Source organism: Pongo pygmaeus, chromosome 21 (assembly GCF_028885625.2).
Source record: "Pongo pygmaeus isolate AG05252 chromosome 21, NHGRI_mPonPyg2-v2.0_pri, whole genome shotgun sequence".
Taxonomy (NCBI): domain Eukaryota; kingdom Metazoa; phylum Chordata; class Mammalia; order Primates; family Hominidae; genus Pongo; species Pongo pygmaeus.
Window position 1 is genome coordinate 53,266,813 of NC_072394.2, and position 21,254 is coordinate 53,288,066.

Here is a 21,254-nt window from a genome sequence, read left to right on the forward strand (position 1 = left end):
CTTGGCTCTACCTTGGCTCAGAGCCCCCTCTTCCTTTTTTTTTTTTTTTTTTTTTGAGATGGAGTCTCGCCCTGTCGCCCAGGCTGGAGTGCAGTGGCATGATCTCGGCTCTCCGCAACCTCCGCCTCCCAGGTTTAAGCAATTCTCCTGCCTCAGCCTCCTGAGTAGCTGGGTTTACAGGCGCGCACCACGACACTGGGCTAATTTTTTGTATCTTTAGTAGAGATGGGGTTTCCCCATGTTGGCCAGGCTGGTCTCGAACTCCTGACCTTGTGATCCACCTGCCTTGGCCTCCCAAAGTGCTGGGACTACAGGCGTGAGCCGCTGCGCCTGCCGGGCGGGTTTCTTATGGTGATTGATCCCACACCACTTTTCAGTGCACATAGTTACATGGAGTAGAACACAGACAGTCACACCTCCACATTCTTTTGGCCACCATGACTGGTTCAGCCAAGGAATCTCCTCCAAGTCAGGTGAAGGAAAATCAGCCCTAAGGCCCCCCGTCGCCACGCACCTCACTGTATCCAGCTATACCTAAAGCCAAACCGAATCCCAGACATCTAAATTTTATGAGCCAGTAAATTCCCTTCTTTGCTTAAGCCAGTATAAATCAGGGTCTCATCCCTTGTAATGCTGAGTCCCAAGGCCCAGATTCTGGGCCTTTCGTTTTTCCATTCAGGCCCTAGAATGAAGACCAAGGAAGGGTTTATTAACATGACAGTGAACATCTAGGGCCTTATATACATTTTTCTTCAATTCAGCCAAGACAAGAGGCCTAGAATACAGAGAAAGGACACCCATTTCTTTTCTTTTTTGAGACAGAGTCACCCTCTGTTGCCCAGAGTCACGCTCTGTTGCTGGAGTCAGTGGCGCAATCTCGGCTCACCGCAATCTCCGTCTCCCGGGTTCAAGCAATTCTCCTGCCTCAGCCTCCCAAGTAGCTGGGACTACAGGCGCCTGCCACCACACCCAGCTAAATTTTGTATTTTTAGTAGAGACGGGGTTTCACCTGTTGGTCAAGCTGGTCTCGAATTCCTGACCTCAGGTGATCCACCCGCCTCAACCTCTGAAAGTGCTGGGATTACAGGCGTGAGTCACCACGCCCAGCCTAGGACACCCATTTCTTTGTTTTGTTTGTTTGTTGTTGTTGTTTGTTGTTTTTTGGAGACGGCATCTCACTCTGTTGCCTAGGCTGGAGTGCAGTGGTGCCATCTCAGCTCACTGCAACCTCTGCTGGGTTCAAGCGATTCTCCCTCCTCAGCCTCCCAAGTAGCTGGGACTACAGGTGTGTGCCACCATGCCCAGTTAATTTTTGTATTTTTTGTAGCAATGGGGTTTCACCATGTTGGCCAGGCTGGTCTCGAACTCCTGGCCTCAAGTGATCCACCGCCTCAGCCTCCCAAAGTGCTGGGATTACAGGCGTGAGTCACTGCGCCCAGCCTAGGACGCCCATTTCTTCAAACATAGGAAGAAACATCTTATCTGCATGATCCCTCCTGGGGAGCTATCTTACGGTCTTATGTGATAAGGTGACCTCTCCTTTGGGTGAGTGGAGTAAAAAAGCAGGCGAGGTATCTGGAATATTCTTCTATCCCTCCTAACCTCCCCTCCAAACAAAGCTTTCCTGAATGCCTTGTCCTTAGCTTCCTGGACTCTGAACCTAGCTTGGCTAAATTTTCTTTTTAAAGCATCAGCATAAATCATGAATACCTTGGGAAGGGAACATTAACCATTAGCCGGCAAAGTTAAAATTCCCCTCCAGCTCACTTAAATGGACTGAAACCTCCACCCCATCCCCAAAGGAGCCTTCCTAGCCTTGTCCTTGAACATTTCAAAATCAGGTTTCTTTCTGCTTTCAGTTCTTTAAACTACTTTTTTTTTTGAGACGGAGTCTCGCTCTGTTACCCAGGCTGGAGTGCAATGGCACGATCTTGGCTCACTGCACCTCCGCCTCCTGGGTTCAAGTGATTCTCCTGCCTCAACCTCCTGAGTAGCTGTGATTACAGGCGCCCGCCACCACGCCCAGCTAATTTTTGTATTTTCAGTAGAGACGGGGTTTCACCATGTTGGTCAAGCTGGTCTCGATCTCCTGACCTCGTGATCCGCCCGCCTCGGCCTCCCAAAGCGCTGGGATTACAGGCGTGAGCCACCGTGCCAGGCCGCTGCTTTAAGTTAACACACCCTCACCGCGGCTCAGCTCACTGCACGGCCCCCGCACGGAGAGGGGAGGGCGGGAGCCTTGATACTGAACTCACAGCTCTGGGCATTTCTGAAGTCTGGCCCTTGAAGCTTTTTCTAGAGCAAATTGTTTTCTTCTCCCCTTCGGGAAACTGAAAATTCACACAGCAGCCGTGGGAGTCAGAGTAGCAAAGCCTTTGGGATCACATAAACCTGGGACACATGCTTGCTTTGTGATTATGGATAAGTTCCGTAACCTCTCTGAGCTTCCATTTCTCTTTCTGCAGAAAGGGGATACTAATACTGCCCACTGTGAGGGCTGTTTCTGAGATTCAATGCTGCTGTGACTAGCATCTGCCTGACTAGCAGAGGGTAGTTACAGTGTCAGCGTCCATGGCCCTCTCATGAAACTGGGGCAGGGGGTGGGAAGGGTGTTTGGGACCCCCTGGGAACCTTAGCATCATTCTGCCATGGGAGTACGACCTGCTGTTCCCTGGCTGCCCTCAGTCTGAGGCTTGCTCTGCCAGCCCCGGGAGAACTGTCCACTCACCATCCCGGCAGAGACAGATCTCTTTCTTGCTGTGCACAGGTGGGGAAACTGACTCTGCCCAGTCACCTGAGTCTGTTGACGGAGGCACCTGGCCATCTGTATCCTGGTCCTCAGCTCTGAGACCAGCAGGAAAGAGAGGAGGACATTCCTAATGGGGGACACAGTGCCCTTCCTCCTCCTGCCCCTGATGCTCCCACCACCGGGGTCCCCTGGTGGTGCCAACCACTCAGCCTCCAGAAGCTGAGTCCCCTCTCAGTCCCATGAACAGGCAAAGCTGCTTCCTGCAGAGGCCCCAGCCTTTGCGCTTCCTCCTCAGAGAATCTGATTCCCCCTCCTCAGTGCGTTTCCTCTTCCACACACACCCACACAACAATCCAGACTCAGAGAATGGAGTGCCTCAAATTAGGGGAAATGGCCGGGCACAGTGGCTCAAGCCTGTAATCCCAGCACTTTGGGAGGCCGAGGTGGGCAGATCACTTGAGGTCAGGAGTTCAAGGCCAGACTGGCCAACATGGCAAAACCCCATCTCCCCTAAAAATACAAAAATTAGCTGGGCGTGGTGGCGGGCGCCTGTAATCCCAGCTACTTGGGAGGCTGAGGCACGAGAATCACTTGAAACTGGATGGCAGAGGTTGCAGTGAGCCAAGATCAAGCCACTGCCCTCCAGCCTGGGCAACAGAGCGAGACTCCATCTCAAAAAAAAAAAAAAAAATTCAGGAAATGATGAGGCTGCACACACACATGCACACACCACACACGGCTCACACATGCCCATGCATGTATGTGTTCACATATGCACACACAGCACCTGCTCACATGCACACACAGGACAGTCACACACATGTACACACACATGCACACGCACGCTCACATGTACATTATACACATATGTACACATAGTGCGCACACACCCATACGTGCATGCTCACACATGTGTACACATGGTGCACACTCACACACCCACACATGCATGCTCACACACGCACATACACACTCCCCTCTTCACCCAGCCACCCCCCTCTTCATTCTGGATCCCCTTACCCAACCCTGGTTCAGGACCACCTCTCCTGACCCCTAGGCTAGGTCAGGCCGCTCTCCTGACACCCTCATTACTCATAGGCTTTTTCTTCAGCACTTTTACCACGATTGTGACTAATTACATGTGTGATCATTTTGGTACCAGGTAATATTAATAGCTCGAAAAATATTACTGGGCTTTCCTCTTTGGCCTTTCTGGGTAAGTAGCCCTTCCCCTCTCAGGCCTGAGGCACCTGGCTACCTGGAAAATATTTGAATTTGTACAGAAGGAATAAAGAGGACCATGGCAGATCCAGTTACTGATCATCAACACAGACTTTGCTATGAGACAGTAGGTTTAGAAGTCACCGCTGCGCACTGACCCTCTGGGGGCTTGGGAGGAAAGTGCTCTGAGACCACCCTCCAGCAGCTTAGGGGTGGGGCCTCTGGAGGTGCAGCAAGTTGAGAGGAAGGAAGCCCCGGTGTTTCGCTTTCCTTGGCTACACTGGTCCTCTCCGGGCCAGGATGGGCTCAATGTGTTCTTGCTCAGGTAGGTGACACCTCATTAAGACGAGGGGCAGAGGGACCTGCAGAAGGGTCTGGGAGTAGATGGCTCAGGTAGGGGTCAGATGCAGTAGAGAAGAGGGGGCTCTGAAAAAAAAAAAAAAAAAAAAAAAAAAAAGAGGCTGGGCGCAGGGGCTCATGCCTGCAATCCCAGTACTTTGGGAGGCGGAGGCGGGTGGATCACCTGAGATCAGGAGTTTGAGACCAGCCTGGTCAACATGGTGAAACCCCGTCTCTACTAAAAATACAAAAATTAGCCGGGCGTGGTGGTGAGCACCCGTAATCCCAGCTACTCAGGAGGCTGAGGCAGGAGAATCACTTGAACCCAGGAGGCAGAGGTTGCAGTGAGCCAAGATCGCACCATTGCACTTCAGCCTCTGCAACAAGAGCAGAAACTCTGTCTCAAAAAAAAAAAAAAGAAGAAGAAAGGGGGGCTCTGAGCCAAGGTAGAGCCAAGTCAGCCAGGCAGGCCGAGGCCCAGAGCATGAGTTTTACCAGCTGCTGGTTTCGGCCAAAATGCCAGAAAGTCAAGCAGCAATCCTGGGCATCAGACGTGGCTAGAAATCCCAATCCCTCCACTCCTGGGAAGTCTCGTCATCAACACCCAGACACCCCCACCCCCACCCACCCACCCAGTGCCAGCTTAGAGAAAAGCTGGGAGGAGCAGAAGGAAATTTGAGACCAAGCATTACCTAAAGGCCTAAAGTACTGGATCAGATTAAATTAAATCTAGTTCTTTTTCCTTGTTGCCCTATGAGTAGGCTTTGTGAGAAATATCAGATCCGTTGCAGGAAATAAAGAAAAGACATGTTCTCTGCAGAACCACGTGGCAGGTGAGTAAATGTACAGCACGGATATCCATCACCAGCAGTGCACTCCTCTGGGCGGGCACCACACCGTCCTGTGGAGCACTGTGTCTGGCACATAGTAGGCGCTCAGTAAACGTGCATGAAGTGAGCCAATGTGTGATTAAATTCCAACCCCGCGTGGCAGCAGACAGGTGGCTGGTCTCTGGGACTGGGGAAGAACAAGGCTCTGTATGTAGTTGGCTTCCTCGGGGAGGACAGGTTTTAAGTCAGATCCGACTGGGTTCAAACCTTGGCTTGGCCAAGCCAGCTTCTAGCATAGCCTCCAGTGATCCCACTTCCTGGCCTGAGTGTGGGTGGATACTTCTGTTATTTATTTATTTATTTGATTTATTTTGAGACAGAGTCTTGCCCTGACACCCAGACTGGAGTGCAGTGGTGTGATCTCCGCTCGCTGCAACCTCCACCTCCCGGCTTCAAGTGATTCTCCTGCCTCAGCCTCCCGAGTAGCTGGATCTAAAGGCGTGCATCACCATGCCTGGCTAATTTTTGTATTTTTAGTTGTTTAGGATTTGTTTCAGTTGTATTTTGGTTGTTTAGGGTTATGTTTAGTTGTATTTTAGTTGTTTAGGGTTTCACCATGTTGGCCAGGCTGATCTCAAACTCCTGACCTCAAGTGATCCACCCGCCTCAGCCTCCCATAGTGCTGGGATTACAGGCATGAGCCACCATGCCCAGCCAAGAGTAGACACTTCTAATGAGCAGAATATGGCAAAAGGGACAGGATGTCACCTCCAAGATTATGTTATAAAAGACAGTGACTTCCACCTTTCTCTCTTTCTCCCTCTCTCTCACGTGAGCACACACACGCACACACACACGCACATAACTTCTTCGCTTTCTTGCTTTGACACAGCAAGCTGCTATGTTGGAGATACCCACATAGAAAAGAACTGAAATCATCCTCCAGCCACTAATAGATAGATAACTAATAGCAATAGATAACTAATACAGCCACTCATTAGCTCTGCCCTCAGACCGGTTCTTAACGTGTATGTGTGTACCCTCATCTGAAAATGGGCATAATAGCACATCCCCACCACATAGGCTAATTGTGAGGACCATGAAAATGAATGGATGGGTGGATGGGTAGATGGGTAGATGGCTGGAAGGATGGTTGGGTGGGTGAATAGATGAATGGGTATGTGAAGGGATGGATGGATGGATGGATGGATGGATGGACGGATGAGTGGGTGGATGGGTGGATGAGTGAGTGGGTAGGTGGGTAAATTGGTGGATGGATAGATGGATGGGTGGAAGGAAGAAAAGATGGATGGATGGATGGATGGATGGATGGATGGATGGGTAGGTGGGTGGGTGGGTGATTGGATGGATGGAAGGATGGATGGATGGATGGATGGAACCACTGGCTGGAGCCATGTGAATATCACAGCATCAGGAAGTGAAGCCCAATCAGTAAGTGCCGATGGAGCTGTGAATAACCCTCACTGAGCAGCTGTCACAAGGCCAAGCACCTGGCTGTCCCCTTAGGATAGCCCCTCACCAAGGTGAAGCTCTACCTCCGTCCTCACTTTACCCCCAGCCAGTTCCTCCTGGGGCTGCAAAGGACCAGTGCTTAGAGCTACCTCTGGTCAGACGCCAGCAGAGTCCTACAGTAAAAGAGGTTGGGGCCCCCTGCTGAGCTCAGTACTGAAGAGGAGGCATGGCCAGGCAGCCCAGCACCCTCTGCCCTCCACCCAGCAACCCCCAGGCCAGATTCTGCCATCCTTTTCTCATTGATTATGTTCCCCATGAGGCTGCTCTTGCCCAAAAGCTGGCCCAGCTTGGTACCACAGAGACAAACAAACCAACAGCCACAGCGTCTGATAGCCCCAGTAACTGACTCTTGTGGGAAGGCCGCCCGGCCAGCTGGCCCGAGTCCCACAGCCTGACCACGGCTCCGTCAGTGGCCAGTCCTGGGGGCAACAAGGACACAGGGGAAGGGTCAGGCCCCAGCTCTCATGCTGTAACAGATGCCAGACTCCAAGTCAGGAGAATGGACTTTCCACCTGGATGGACGTCACAGTGCCCGGAACCCTAATAGACATGCATCAGACTTGACACCTCACCCACCACCCCAGGTTTGGCTGCCCATAGAGGTGCACACCTGTCCTCCCATCTCCTCCTGGGCTGGGGCCATGTGAGCAGAAGGGGATGTGAAGACAGGTCCTCGATGTCCACAGGTGCGGGGACTGCTTGCCAGCCCATGGGAACTCACCTGTAGCGCATAGAGATTTGGGGGTAAACCCAGTGATGCTGAGTATGTGGGCTGCCCAAGCTGGGTGGCAACCAACCCCAGCATTGAATGTGCTGAGAGCCGGACCGGTGGATGTCCCCACTGCCCTGAGGCAGGTCCAAGAGAAGGCTCCTACCTGCTGTGCAGAGGCCAAGGTAAGTCTTGTCCTTGATCTACAGCCAGAAGACAGCAGGGCTGCTTCTCTCTGCGTCCCAGCCTCCACTCTTCTCTAGATACCATCACCACCATGACAACCGCAGTTAACACTTAGTGAAGACCCCTAGGTGCCAGGCGCCCATGCGATGCCCACAGACCCCTCTGAGGTAGGCCCTGTAATGGTGCCTGTGTTAGGGAGGGGCTGTCCCAGGCCCAGCTGCTCAGTGAGGGAGGCAGGATTTGAACCCAGGCAGCCTGGCTTTGGGGCATTGCTCTCTGCCACGTGGCCGGTTCCTACACCCTTGCCAGCTACCCCCTGCAAAGGTGCCAGCCTGGCTTTGTCCTTCAGGAGCCCCTGATCTCTCTCAGGGGCCTCCAACCCACCCACTGGCTCTCTCTGCTGACAAAGCAGCTATTTCCTGGCCCCAAAGCCCCAGTCTCTGGAAATGACCTTCCTTCCTTCTCCAGCTCATGGCTGTCAGAGGCTTCTAACTGCACCCACCCCCGATCAGCCAAAGCCAGTTACTCCACATCCAAGACGCAGGCGTGTTAAAATGTAAACGGCCATTCATCATCTGGCAGCGTGACCGTTTGCCCCTATCAGGCCCCAGTCCGGCCTCACCACGCCTCCACGCTCTCCTCAGCGTCAAAGAAACAGCCTTGTCCTGCCAGGGCCTTCGCCAGGCCTGGCCTGGGAAGTCAGGGCTCCCTGACCCAATGGAGCGAATCGTTGCGAGCAATTTATTTAATAGCATTATCTTGATGATGAATAAATCACACCTTCATGAACCATTTTTCCATTTGTAGCCCCAAGTCAAGACTCCCAAAATGTTACCAGATGTCAGGCATGAAATATACACCCCTGGCAAGCTCTGCCATGCACAGGAGTCACGCTGCTTTCAATCCACGGGAGAGCCGGACACGAGCGTTCCAAGGCAGGAGCAGAACCCCATGTTGGCCATTATAAAGACAAGATTCCTTTTCCCCCGCTTTTTACAGCCTCTCTGGGTAAGACGTGTCTGGAAAGAGGTGTGGGCTAGGAAAGAGCATATCTCTGATGCCTGGGATTCCGGGACAGAAAGTACAGCTGACTCCAAGCTCTTGGGATGGGATTGGAGGGTCTCAAAACCTTGCCAGCTTTGGAGTCAGAGAGAAAAGAGTCCCAACCCCAGATTTACCATTTGCTAACAAATGTGACCTTGGGCAAATCAGCTCACCTCTCTGGCCCTCAACAGAGATAATCCTGGGACCCATGTCACAGAGTCATGGAGAGGATTAAACGGGAAGAGGAATAAAAGGAGTTTGGAGAAGTGCCCAGCACATAGTATGCACTGAGCAAATTCTGTAGTAAGAGGAGTATTAGTAATAGCTGCTATTGATTAGGTGGTGTTGTGAGTTGAACAGTGTTCCCCCAAAATTCATGTCCACCCAGAGACACAGAATGTGACCATTTGTGGAAATAGGGTCTTTGCAAATGTAATTAGTTAAGATGAGGTCACACTAGATTAGGGTAGGCCTTAAGTCTAATGACTGGTGTCCTTATTAGAAGAGGATAGGGGCTGGGCACAGTAGTTCACACTTGTAATCCCAGTGCTTTAGGAGGCTGAGACAGGAGGATGGCTTAAGCCCAGAAGTTCAAGACCAGCCTGGACAACATACTGAGACCCATCCAGTCTCTAAAAAAGAAACTAAAAGCCAGGTGCAGTGGCTTGCACCTGTAATCCTAGAAGTTTGGGAGGCTGAGATAGGAGGATCACTTGAGGCCAGGAGTTCAAGACCGGCCTGGGCAACATAGCAAGACCCCATCTCTATTAAAAAATAAATAAAATAAATAAAATTAAACTAAAAAATTTTAAAAATTAGCCAGCCGTGGTGGGAGGATTGCTTGAGCCCAGGAGTTTGAGGCTGCAGCGAGCTATGATCAGGCCACTGCACTCCAGCTTGAGCAACAGAGTGAGATCCTGTCTAAAAAAAGATGGGACACACAAAAAATTGTGGTGCAAAGATGGTGCAGCTACAGGCTGAGGAACAACAAGGATCCCTGACCACCAGCAGAAGCTAAGAGGCAAGCAAGGATTCTTTCTTAGAGTCTTCAGAGGGAAAGTGGCCCTGCTGACACCCTGATTTCAACTTCTAGCATCCAGAACTGTGAAAGAACGAGTTTCTGTTGTTTGAAGCCACCCAGTTGGAGGTGCTTCATTACAGCAGTCCTAGGAAGCTAATACAGGTGGTTACCATGCACTAGGTTCTCCACATTATAAATGCATCATATGTGTGAATTCACCTAAATCCTCACAACAACCGAAGAGGTTACTTTACCATTTTACAGAGGGAGTGATCAAGACTCAGAGAAGTTAAGGAACTCATAGCTGGATCTAGATTTGAATTTGGTCTATCTGGTCTAAAGCCCACTCTTAAGGACCAACTCTGTGTGCCAAGTGCTAGAGCCACTTCCTTGCTCAGTCCTCACTGACCACACCGTGCTATCTTTATTCACATTTTGCAGTTGAGGAAACAGGTTCAGGCAGGTCTGTCCAAGGCCACCGTATTTAGGGACTGACAAAGCCAGGTTCATCTGACTCCAATGCCAACGCCCATGCTGTTGACCAGACCATCCCTGCCAGCTTCCCAATATGAATGCTTTGAGTGGCTCTCGGCCCCCGGGCTGTGGAACACCAACACACCAGTGCCTGGAGGGCAGCAGCTGCCCAGCAAATGTCTGCTCATTCATTTGTTCACTCATTCAGGGCAAGTCCAACGGCAGACTTGGCAGGAGATCCAGGGCCAGCATCGATGGTGCAGGGAGCCCTCTGGCCCCTTAAATATCCTCAGACAATCCCAGAAATCATTCCTGGGTCTACCCTATATGGGTTTTCTAGAATAGCTACTGCTGAACTGTAGGGTAGTGAGGGAGAGACACAAATACAGGCAAAACCACACAACAGCGAAGATTCCATCAGGGCAGGAATGTTTTTCCACCAGGAAACAAGAACCAGTTCATCTAAGTTTCTTCGCCTTTTGTCCTAAGACACAAAAATGTCAAAAATGTGCAAGGGCTCTGGCCACACGTGGACACTGTATCTCACCCCCACGGGCTGCTTCCTGCATGGGGCTGAAGGACAGGGTGAAGGTTGCTGCCCTGAGAGTCAGGGGAAGTGGGTCTGCCTCCTGCTGTGTCACGTACTTGCCATGGTGTGTGGGATGAGGCCCATCATCTCCCGGAATTAAGCTGTAGCTGACTATAAAACCACAGGTGAGGGCTGGGTGTGGGGGCTCATGCCTGTAATCCCAGAACTTTGGGAGGCTAATGCAGGAGGTTCGCTTGAGCCCAAGGGTTCAAGACCATCCTGGGCAACATAGCGAGACCCCGTCTCTACTAAAAATACAAAAATTAGCCAGACATGGTGGTGCACGCCTGTGGTCCCAGCTACTCTGGAGGCTGAGGTAGGAGGATCACTTGAGCCCAGGAGGTCAAGGCTGCAGTGAGCCGTGATCATGCCACTGTACTCCAGCCGGGGCCACAGAGCAATAGTCTGTCTCAAAACAAAAAACCCACAGGTGAGGTCACATCAGGCTTTTTCCCTTTATTCTCCCTAAGGGCTCCACAACATCAGAAATGGGTTCCTCTATCAGTGCCTCCTCCAGATTCTACTTTTTTTTTTTTTTTTTTTTAAGTAGAGGTCTTGCTTATACCCAGGCTGGTTTCAAACTCAGGCTGGTTTCAAACTCCTGGGCTCAAGCAATCCTCCTGCTTCAGCCTCCCAAAGTGCTAGGATTACAGGTATGAGCCACCCACACCCAGCCCAGATTCTACTTCGTACTTGGCCCTGTCCGCCAATCCATTTGCAGTCACTAAGCACCAGCTGCATGCACCGCATTGCGCCAGTGTCTGGAAGGATGCTCACAACCGTCAACACAGATAACTAATAATATCAACAATACCACAGTGTAAATGCAAAGCAATATGTGCCTGGTCTCATTTAATTCTCACATCAAACCCGTGGGATACATATCATTAGCACGCTCATTTGCTAGAGAAAACTCAGTTCTGAGGGTGGATGATTTGCCAAGGCCCTGGGAATTTCGACTAACTCCCTTCATAGGTGGCTGCAAGTGCCTGTGGCCCAGACATTCCCATAGATGGGTCATTTTCTCACACCAGCTTATATTTCTTGTGCCAGACACAGGGTCCAAACCCATTTGCATTATGTCTCTGAGACCTCACAAGACATTCCTGTGAATTTGTTAGCATTATTATTATTATTTACTTGTTTTACTTTTTTTTTTTTTAAGACCGAGTTCTGCTCTTGTTGCCCAGGCCTGGGTGCAATGGCGCGATCTCGGCTCAATGCAACCTCCGCCTCCCGCGTTCAAGCAATTCTCCTGCCTCAGCCTCCCGAGTAGCTGGGATTACAGACGCACACCACCACACCTGGCTAATTTTTGTATTTTTAGTAAAAATGGGTTTTCATCATGTTGGTCAGGCTGGTCTCAAACGCCTGACCTCAGGTGATCCACCTGCCTCGGCCTCCCAAAGTGCTGGGATTACAGGTGTGAGCCACCGTGCCTGGCTTGTTTTTTTTTTTTTTTTTTTTGAGACAGGATCTCACTCTGTCACCCAGGCTGGAGTGCAGTGGGGCAATCTCAGCTCACTGCAACCTCTGCCTCCCTGGTTCAAGTGATTCTCCTGCCTCAGCCTCTCGAGTACCTGGAATTACAGGCACGTGCCACCACGCCCAGCTAATTTTTGTATTTTTAGTAGAGACAGGGTCTCACCATGTTGGCCAGGCTTGTCTCGAACTCCTAACCTCAACTGATGCACCCATTCCGACCTCCCAAAGTGCTGGGATTACAGGCATGAGCCACCGTGCCTGGCCTTGTTATTCGTCTTCTTAGTCTGCTTTCAGATGAGGACACAGAGCCACAGGTGTTACAAGGGTGGAGGTGCTGGGAAGTCAGGACCAAAATCAGCCTCCTGACTCCACATCTCATTTTCTCAATCATCATGGGTTTTGCCCCCCAAGAAGAGAACCAGCCACCATGGGTGCTAAACCGGTGGCCGATATGGCAGAGTGTGTTGGAGCAGAGATCCCAGCGGGCTTCCTAGAGGAAGCTCACAAAAAATGGGCAGAGCCCACATGGCACAGTACAGGTTTCCTCTCTCTCCTCTCTCCAGTCCACATAAGGGCATTCGCCAGGAACCTGGGGGCTGGGTGGCCTTGGCCCAACCCTCTGAAACTCACCCTGTGGCTCCTCACTCACCAGATGGACACAGCAGGAATCTGTCCCACCTGACTCAGGGAGGGCCTGCCCCCACCTCCCACCCCACCCCACAGGCCTGTCTTCATGCCAGGCCAGAGCTGGCCGCATGCCCACACGTCTCTCCTCGTTCTGCAGGCTCCGGGAAGGAAAGTCCAAGGCCAGGGTTATCATGGGGTTCACATACCTTAAGGGGTGGGTGGAGGGGTTGGCACACAAGCCACAGGTTATTCAATGCAGTGCTATTCGTGATCACAAAAGATCGGAACTGATCTCACGTCCATCATCAGGGGACTGAACTAAGATATTTTGGCACAACCACATACGACTCAAGTGTCAAGGGAGGAAGAGTGGAGGAGTCTTGAATAAATAACAAAAGCTGGCGTTGACGCAGGACTTTGCACATGGTGGAGGCTCCTTGCAAGTGCTTTGCATGTTATTAACTCATTTAATCCTTACATCACCCCAGGAGGAGGAACCATTATTATCTCTTTAAAATGACGCCTGTAATCCCAGCACTTTGGGAGGCCCAGGTGGGAGGATCACTTGAGTTCAGGAGTTCAAGACCAGCCTGGGCAACAAAGTGAGACCTCATCTCTACAAAAAATTCAAAAAATTAGCCAAGCCTGGTGGTCCACACCTGTAGTACTAGCTATTCAGGAAGCCAAGGTGGGGGGATTGCTTGAGCCCAGGAATTCGAGGATGCAGTGAGCCAGGATTGCACCACTACACTCCAGCCTGGGTGACAAAGCAAGATCCTGTCTCAAAAAAAAAAAAAAAAAAAAAAATATATATATATATATATATATACACACATGCACAGAGAGAGAGAGAGATATATATACACATATAATATTTTAAAATATATATACCTCAAAAAATTATATATATAATATTTAAAAATATATAAAATGAGGTGCCACTTGGTTGAGTTTATGGTTAAAAAAAAGAATAAAATTTAAAAAAAAACAAAAAACAAAAAAAGCAGAGGCACCAAGAAGTGAAGTTTCTTGCCCCAGGTTCATGGCCAACAAACAGTGGACTGGGCCGGGCACGGTGGCCCACACCTGTAATCCCAGCAATTTGGGAGGCTGAGGCAGGAGGATGGCTTGACTTCAGGAGTTCGAGACCAGCCTGGGCAACATGGCAAAACCCCATCTCCACTGGTGCGGTGGCTCACGCCTGTAATCCCAGCACTTTGGGAGGCTGAGGCAGGCAGATCACAAGGTCAGGAGATCGAGACCATCTTGGCAAACATGGTGAAACCCCGTCTCTACTAAAAATACAAAAAAAAAAAAAAAATTAGCTGGGCGTGGTGTCGCTCACCTGTAGTCCTAGCTACTCGGGAGGCTGAGGCAGGAGAATCACTTGAACCTGGGAGGCAGAGGTTGCAGTGAGCCGAGATCACACCACTGCACTCAGGCCTGGGCAACAGAGTGAGACTCTGTCTCAAAAAAAAAAAAAAAAAAAAAAAAACCAAAACCAAAACCAAAAACAAAACCGTCTCTACTAAAAAACTGCAAAAATTAGCCAGGCGTGGTGGCATACACCTGTAGTCCCAGCTACCCGGGAGGCTGAAGTGGGAGGATCACCTGAGCTCAGGAGGTCGAGGCTGCAGCAAGCTGAGATCACACCACTGCACTCCAGCCTGGCAACCAGAGTGAGATCCTGTCTCAAAACAAACAGACAAACAAACAGTAGACCTGGAATTTGGTGCAAGCAGCAGGGCCAGATCCATGCTTGGTCCTCTCCTCCTGGCATCTCTGTTTTGTCCTGGGTCCCTCTGCCAGGAGCTCCCTGGAACCCGGGAAGGAAGAGAAGCATGCAGACAAGCATCAGCACCCCCACCCTCCGCTGGCCTTGGGGAGCAGGTGTCATTAGACGAGGCTCAACTGAAGCCTGCATCTGAAACAGATTCTCATAACTCAGGCGCTGTGGTAGCCAACTTCTCTCTACAGTCAATTACGGCCAGTGGGGCCCACTGATTATTTTTATAGCCTTTCCTGGAGTCATGACAAGGAAAACTAAATGATCCACAGGACCCCTTTCATCACTAACAGCCGGGTTTCACGGTTGGGGGTGGAGGAAGGAAAGAAAAATCACTTTTTCCCCCACTTTGAGTTAATCAACAGAACTCAAGTCTGGGCAGCCAATATGTTGGTGTTGAGAAAAGCTGTTCTCAAGCAGAACTAATTGGCAACAGAAATGGAATTTTATTCCCCACTTCTCTAAAAAACATAAACATGCTTTATCCCAGAGAATTACTCTTCAGAATAGGTATTGCAGACGTGTCATGTGCAGCCGGCTGTGCGAGGCTGGTAATCTCACGCCGACCTGGCCAAAGGCTGCCTGTGCTGGTTACAGCTCAACCAGAGCAGCCTCTTTCGCGATACAACGGTCATGAAGGTCAGTGGCCCAAACCAGCCCAGCCAGACCAGAGTGGACACTTGCTTTCCTGATGCCCAGCACCTATCTCCTGCTCCTACGGACAGCCTTTGGCTTTTGTTGGGTCAGGGGGTGGGAGGGCACCCTGATTTGCAGGTACAAGTGTGAGTGGCATTGATACCGCCTCAAGTCCAGAGATGAGCTCTGACAGGCGTAAGCCAAAGAACATATTCCAGGGAAATTTCAAGAAGGGGCATATAACCTAACAAGAAACAATAGCTGGCACAGTGGCTCACACCTTATCCCCAGGACTTTGGGGGGCTAAGGCGGGTGAATCTATTTCAGCTCAGGAGTTTGAGACCAGCCTGATCAACAAAGTGAGACCCCAGTCTCTGCAAAAAATAAAAACTGGATGGGCATGGTGGTGCATGCCTGTAGTCCCAGCTACTTGGGAGGCTGAGATGGGAGGATCTGCTTGAGCCCAGAAAGTGGAGGCTGCAGTGAGCCAAGATTGCACCCCTGCACTCCAGCCTGGGTGACAAAGCCAAACCCTGTCTCAAAAAAAAAAAAAGAAAAGAAACAATAAAGCACAAGAAAAAAAAAAAAACATATAATGAGGCTTCTGGAAAAGATAGCTCTTTTTATTTTAGAGAAATTGAGGTTCAAAGATGTGATGTAACTGCTCAGAGGTATACAGTGAGGTGGTAGGGGATCCAGGGTTTGAACCCAAGACTGTAGGACTGAGGAGTTTGCAACCCTTAACTGCAGGCGCTACTGAAAGGCAGCATAAACCTTGGAGGAAGCCAGAAGAGCTGGATTCAAACCCAGTTCTGCCATTTACTCCCTGTGTAATTTCAGGCAAGTCACTTAATCGTTCCTCAGTTTCCACATCTGTAAAGTGGGGCTTCTAAGGGCACCTCCATTTGCAGGATCTGAGAGGTAAATAATTAATAGCAATATCTGTAAAGTGCATGCAACAGTGCCTGTCACGGACCAAGGATTTGCCCCTTCCCCACCACACTGTTTCCCACATGCGATGAGAACCAGACCAAATAAAAGGAGGTGGAGGGGAGGAAGGAAAAGTTGACGTTATCAGATCTGTAATCCCTACTGCATGTGTTCCTTTCTGTAGCACAGCTGCCAGGCTTGCCTCTCCTGCAGGAGAAGCTGTGCCACAAAGATGTGGGACGTCACAAACACGCAGCCCATTCAAGGCTTTTGGACATTCCAGCCCCGTCCTTGATATCAGTCAAGATCTAGGGCAAATTCCACCCATTCAGGTGGCAAAAAGTAAGACATCTGACAAATGCCATGTGTAGAGGGTGGCTTGTGAATTGGTACAACCATTAGAAGATAATTCAGCATACAATTTCATATTCCAGCAATTCTACTTCCAGGTACATATTGAGACACACTCCTGTATGTGTGCAATAGGACAGTACAAGAACCCTCAAAGCAGAACCGTGTATGTAGCAAACAAAACTGACAAATGGAAACAACCCACGTGGTCATAGACAGGAAAAATAAATGCTCGTATGCCATGGAATAGTACACAGCAGAGAAAAGTGAATGAACAACAAGTGATATGCAATTATATCAATGAATTTTAGCAATAAAATGATTTATAAAAATGTAAGTGCAGGGGCTGGGCACCATGGCTCACACCCATAATCCCAGCCCTTTAGGATGCTAAGGAAGGCTGATTGCTTGAGGCCAGGAGTTTGAGGCCAGCCTGGGCAATATGCAACATGGCAAAGCCCCGTCTCTACAAAAAGTAGCCAGGTGTGGTGGTGCATGCCTGTAGTCCCAGCTACCAGGGAGGCTGAGGTGGGAGGATCACCTAAACCCAAGAAGTCAAGGCTACAGTGAGCTGAGATTGCACCACTGCACTCCAGCCTGGGTAATAGAGTGAGACCCTGTCTCAAAATATATGTATGTGTGTGTGTGTGTGTGTGTGTGTGTGTCTGCATGTATGTGCCAGAAGACAAGATTTATCTTTATGTAAAGTTCAAACAGCAGTAAAAGTAAATGATATATTATTTTGGCATACATGTAAGTGATAAAACTTTTTTTTTTTTTTTGAGACGGAGTTTCACACTTGTCGCCCAGGCTGCAGTGCAGTGGTGCGATCTCAGCTCACCACAACCTCCGCCTGCCAGGTTCAAGTAATTCTCCTGCCTCAGCCTCCCTAGTAGCTGGGTTTACAGGCATGCGCCACCACACCCGGCTAATTTTGTATTTTTAGTAAAGACAGGGTGTCTCCATGTTGGTCAGGCTGGTTTTGAATTCCTGACCTCAGGTGATCCGCCCGCCTTGGCCTCCCAAAGTACTGGGATTACAGGCATGAGCCACTATGCCTGGTGATAAAACTATTTTTTTAAGCAAGGGAAATTGAGAAGATGAAAATGTTCTGGAAATGGATGGTGCTGATAATTGCACAACATTGTGAATGTGCGTAATGCCGCTGAATTCTATCCTTAAAATGGCTAAAGTGATAAATTCTCTGTTTTTTACCACAATTTTTAGAAAGGCAAGGGAAAGCTAAACACAGAATTCAAGATAGCAGCTACTACCACAGTGAGAGAGGGAGGGAGGCAAGATGGGAAAATGGTTGTCCGAGTTCCAGCACGCAGGCAGGGCCATGGGTTCACAGGCGTTTATCATTTTATAAATAGCTATAAAGAGATTGTTAGATGGAAGGGTAGGTGGAGCTGTTCAGGTGCCCTTTCAGTATGTCATTATGGAATTATGAATCATTCAATCCTACTTACTTTTTCTTTTTTTTTTTCTTTGAGACGGAGTCTCACTCCATTGGCCAGGTTGGAGTGCAGTGGCGAGATCTCAGCTTTCTGCAACCTCCAGCTCCTGGGTTCAAGTGATTCTTGTGGCTCAGCCTCCCAGGTAGCTGGGATTACAGGTTCGTGTCACCACACCTGACTTATTTTTGTATTTTTAGTAGAGACGGGCTGTCTCTACTCCTGTTGGCCAGACTGGTCTCAAACTCCTGACCTCAGGTGATCCACCCGCCTCGGCCTCCCAAAGTACTGGGATTGCAGGTGTGAGCCATCACGCCTGGTTGATTCTACTTACTCGAGGTCCATTTTTAAAATTCTAGAGGAGGCCGGGTGCAGTGTCTCACACCTGTAATCTCAGAACTTTGGGAGGCCAAGGCAGGTGGATCACCTGAAGTCAGTAGTTCGAGACCAACCTGGCCAACATAGAAAAACCCTGTCTCTACTAAAAATACAAAAATTAGTCAAGCATGGTAGTGCGCACCTCTAATCCCAGCTACTCGGGAGGCTGAGGCAGGAGAATCACTTGAACCCGGGAGGCAGAGGTTGCAGTGAGCTGAGACTGCACCATTGTACTCCATCCTGGGTGACAGAGTGAGGCTCCATCTCAAAAAAAATAAATCCCTATCTTCAGGAAACTCACATTCCAGCAGGGGACACTTAAGAAAATAAGAATATATATGTATGTTAGATGATGAGACGTGTGTGGTAAGGAGAAAAATAAACCAGAAAAGGGATGAAGAAGACCAGGGAGTGAAGGAAGGCTGTAATTTTAAATGGAGAGTCAGGATGGCCTCACTGCGAAGGTGATGTTTGTGTAAAGACCTGGGCGATATGAACAAGTGGGTCACGTGGATATCTGAAGAATGAGCGCCCAGGCAGAGAGAAAAGCGATTGCAAAGGTCCTGGGGCAGGACTGTGCCCGACCCGAAGAACAGCAAGTGTGGGGAGTGGGAACGAGGAGAGATAAGGTTAGAGAGGCCCGGGCCCTGCAGGGGCCGTGGTGAGGACTTTGCCTGTCCTCTGGGCAAGGTGGGACCAGGGCTGGAGACAGGAGGTGTCCTGAACAGAGAAGGAACTGGATCTAATTTCATTTTAACAGGACCCTGCTGGCTGCACACGGAGACTAGACCCGGAGGGAGGCAAGAGGAGAAGCAGAGACACCGGCGAGGAGGCAACTGCAATAGCCCAGAGACAGACACCATGGCCACTGGGACTAGGGTGGAGGGAGCAGAGGTGACACAGAGCTGTCAGCTTCTGGGTGCAGGTTGACAGGGGAGCCAACGGAATTTCTTTTTTGTTCCTCTTTGTTTTTGAGACAGGGTCTCTTTCTGTCACTCAGGCTGGATTGCAGTGGCACAAACATGGCTCATTGCAGCTTCAACTTCCTGGGCTCAAGTGAGCCTCCTGCCTCAGTTTCCCGAGTACCTGGGACCACAGGTGCATGCAACCACACCCAGCTAATTTTTAAAAATATGTTTGTAGAGACAAAGGTCTTGCTATGTTGACCAGGCTGGTCCTGAACTCCTGGTCTCAAGCGATCCTCCTTCCTTGGCCTCCCAAAGTACTGAGATTGTAGGTGTGAACAACCACGTCCAGTGCAGAATTTCTTTTTTGCTGGGAAGTGGGAGAGGCTGGGCTCTATTTGAGTGTTTAGGGGTCAAGAAAGTTTGAGACCTGGTTATAAAGTAGAGACATGGCCATCCAAACTGAGCCCTTCTTGAGAGCCGATGATGGGATAGAATTTTTTTTTGAGACGGAGTCTTGCTCTGTCACCCAGTGCAGCGGCGCGATCTCGGCTCACTGCAACCTCCACCTCCCAAGTTCAAGCGATTCTCCTGCCTCAGCCTCCGGAGTAGCTGAGATTACAGGAGCCCGCCACTGCGCCTGGCTAATTTTTGTATTTTTAGTAGAGACGGGGTTTCACCATCTTGGCCAGGCTTGCCTTGAACTCCTGACCTCGTGATCCACATGCCTCGGCCTCCCAAAGTGCTGGGATTACAGGCATGAGCCACTGCGCCTGGCCTGATGGGATAGAATTTTTTAAAATATAGGCTGGGCACGGTGGCCCACACCTGTAATCCCAGCACTTTGGGAGGCCAAGGTGGGCGGATCACCTGAGGTCAGTAGTTTCAGACCAGCCTGGCCAACATGGCAAAACCCCCGTCTCTACTAAAAATACAAAAATCAGGCATGGTGGTGCGTGCCTGTAATCCCAGCTACTCGGTAGGCTGAGGCAGGAGAATTTCTTGAACTTGAGAGGCAGAGGTTGAAGTGAGTGGAGATCGCACCGCTGCACGCTAGTCTGAGTGACAGAACGAGACTCTGTCTCAAAAAAAAAACGCTGCTCTTCTAGGACTTCTGTGATGTGGGCATTAAAATGAATGTTTTAGGTCTTCATAGGCTCACATGGAAAAATGTCCAGGATACCTGTTGGTTGGAAGAAAGAAGATGCAGGATAAAATGTATAGAATGATCCCATTTTTGAAAATTAAAATTACATGAAAAAGAAAAAGATAGGAATGATGTGAATGAATGGCCTGAAAGCATAGACGCCTGGATCTTTTTTTTTTTTTTTTAAGAAGGAGTCTCACTCTGTCGCCCCAGGCTGGAGTGCAGTGGCGTGATCTCGGCTCCTCCGCCTCCCGGGTTCACACCATTCTCCTGCCTCAGCCTCCCGAGTGGCTGGGACTACACGCGCCCGCCACCACGCCCGGCTGATTTTTTGTATTTTTAGTAGAGACGAGGTTTCACTGTGTTAGCCAGGATGGTCTTGATCTCCTGACCTCGTGATCCACCTGCCTCAGCCTCCCAAAGTGCTGGGATTGTAGGCGTGAGCCACCGCGCCCGGCCAAGACACCGGTCTCTTAACAGGAGTGGCCAAGGGTGAGTACAGGAGCCACTGAGGTTTAAACTCAGGCGCACCCTTCCTACCTCGCAAAACAATAAAACACACATGCCTGGGGCCGGGCGCGGTGGCTCATGCCTGTAATTCCAGCACTTTTGGAGGCCTACGCAGGTAGATCACCTGAGGTCAGGAGTTCGAGACCAGCCTGACCAATATGGTGAAACCCCGTCTCTACTAAAAATACAACAATTAGCCAGGTGTGGTGGCGGGCACCTGTAGTCCCAGCTACTCGGGAGCTCCTGAGACAGGAGAATCACTTGAACCCAGGAGGCGGAGGTTGCAGTGAGCTGAGATCGCACCACTGCACTCCAGCCTGGGTGACAGAGCGAGACTCTGTTAAAAA

General features: G+C 50.1%; 1 protein-coding gene across 6 annotated transcripts in view; it reads right to left on the reverse strand.

The window, feature by feature from the left end:
* Window positions 1–21,254, reverse strand: part of RIPOR3 (RIPOR family member 3) — a 105,977-nt gene that overhangs the window by 79,969 nt on the left and 4,754 nt on the right. Inside the window, exon 1 of one of the 6 annotated variants that reach the window (XM_063659339.1) lies at window positions 7,548–8,018. The exons of the other annotated variants lie outside the window; for them this stretch is intronic. The gene's annotated coding sequence lies outside the window, so the exon portion shown is untranslated. Of the gene's footprint in view, window positions 1–7,547; window positions 8,019–21,254 lie in introns of those variants that run through there. 6 annotated transcript variants of the gene reach the window in all.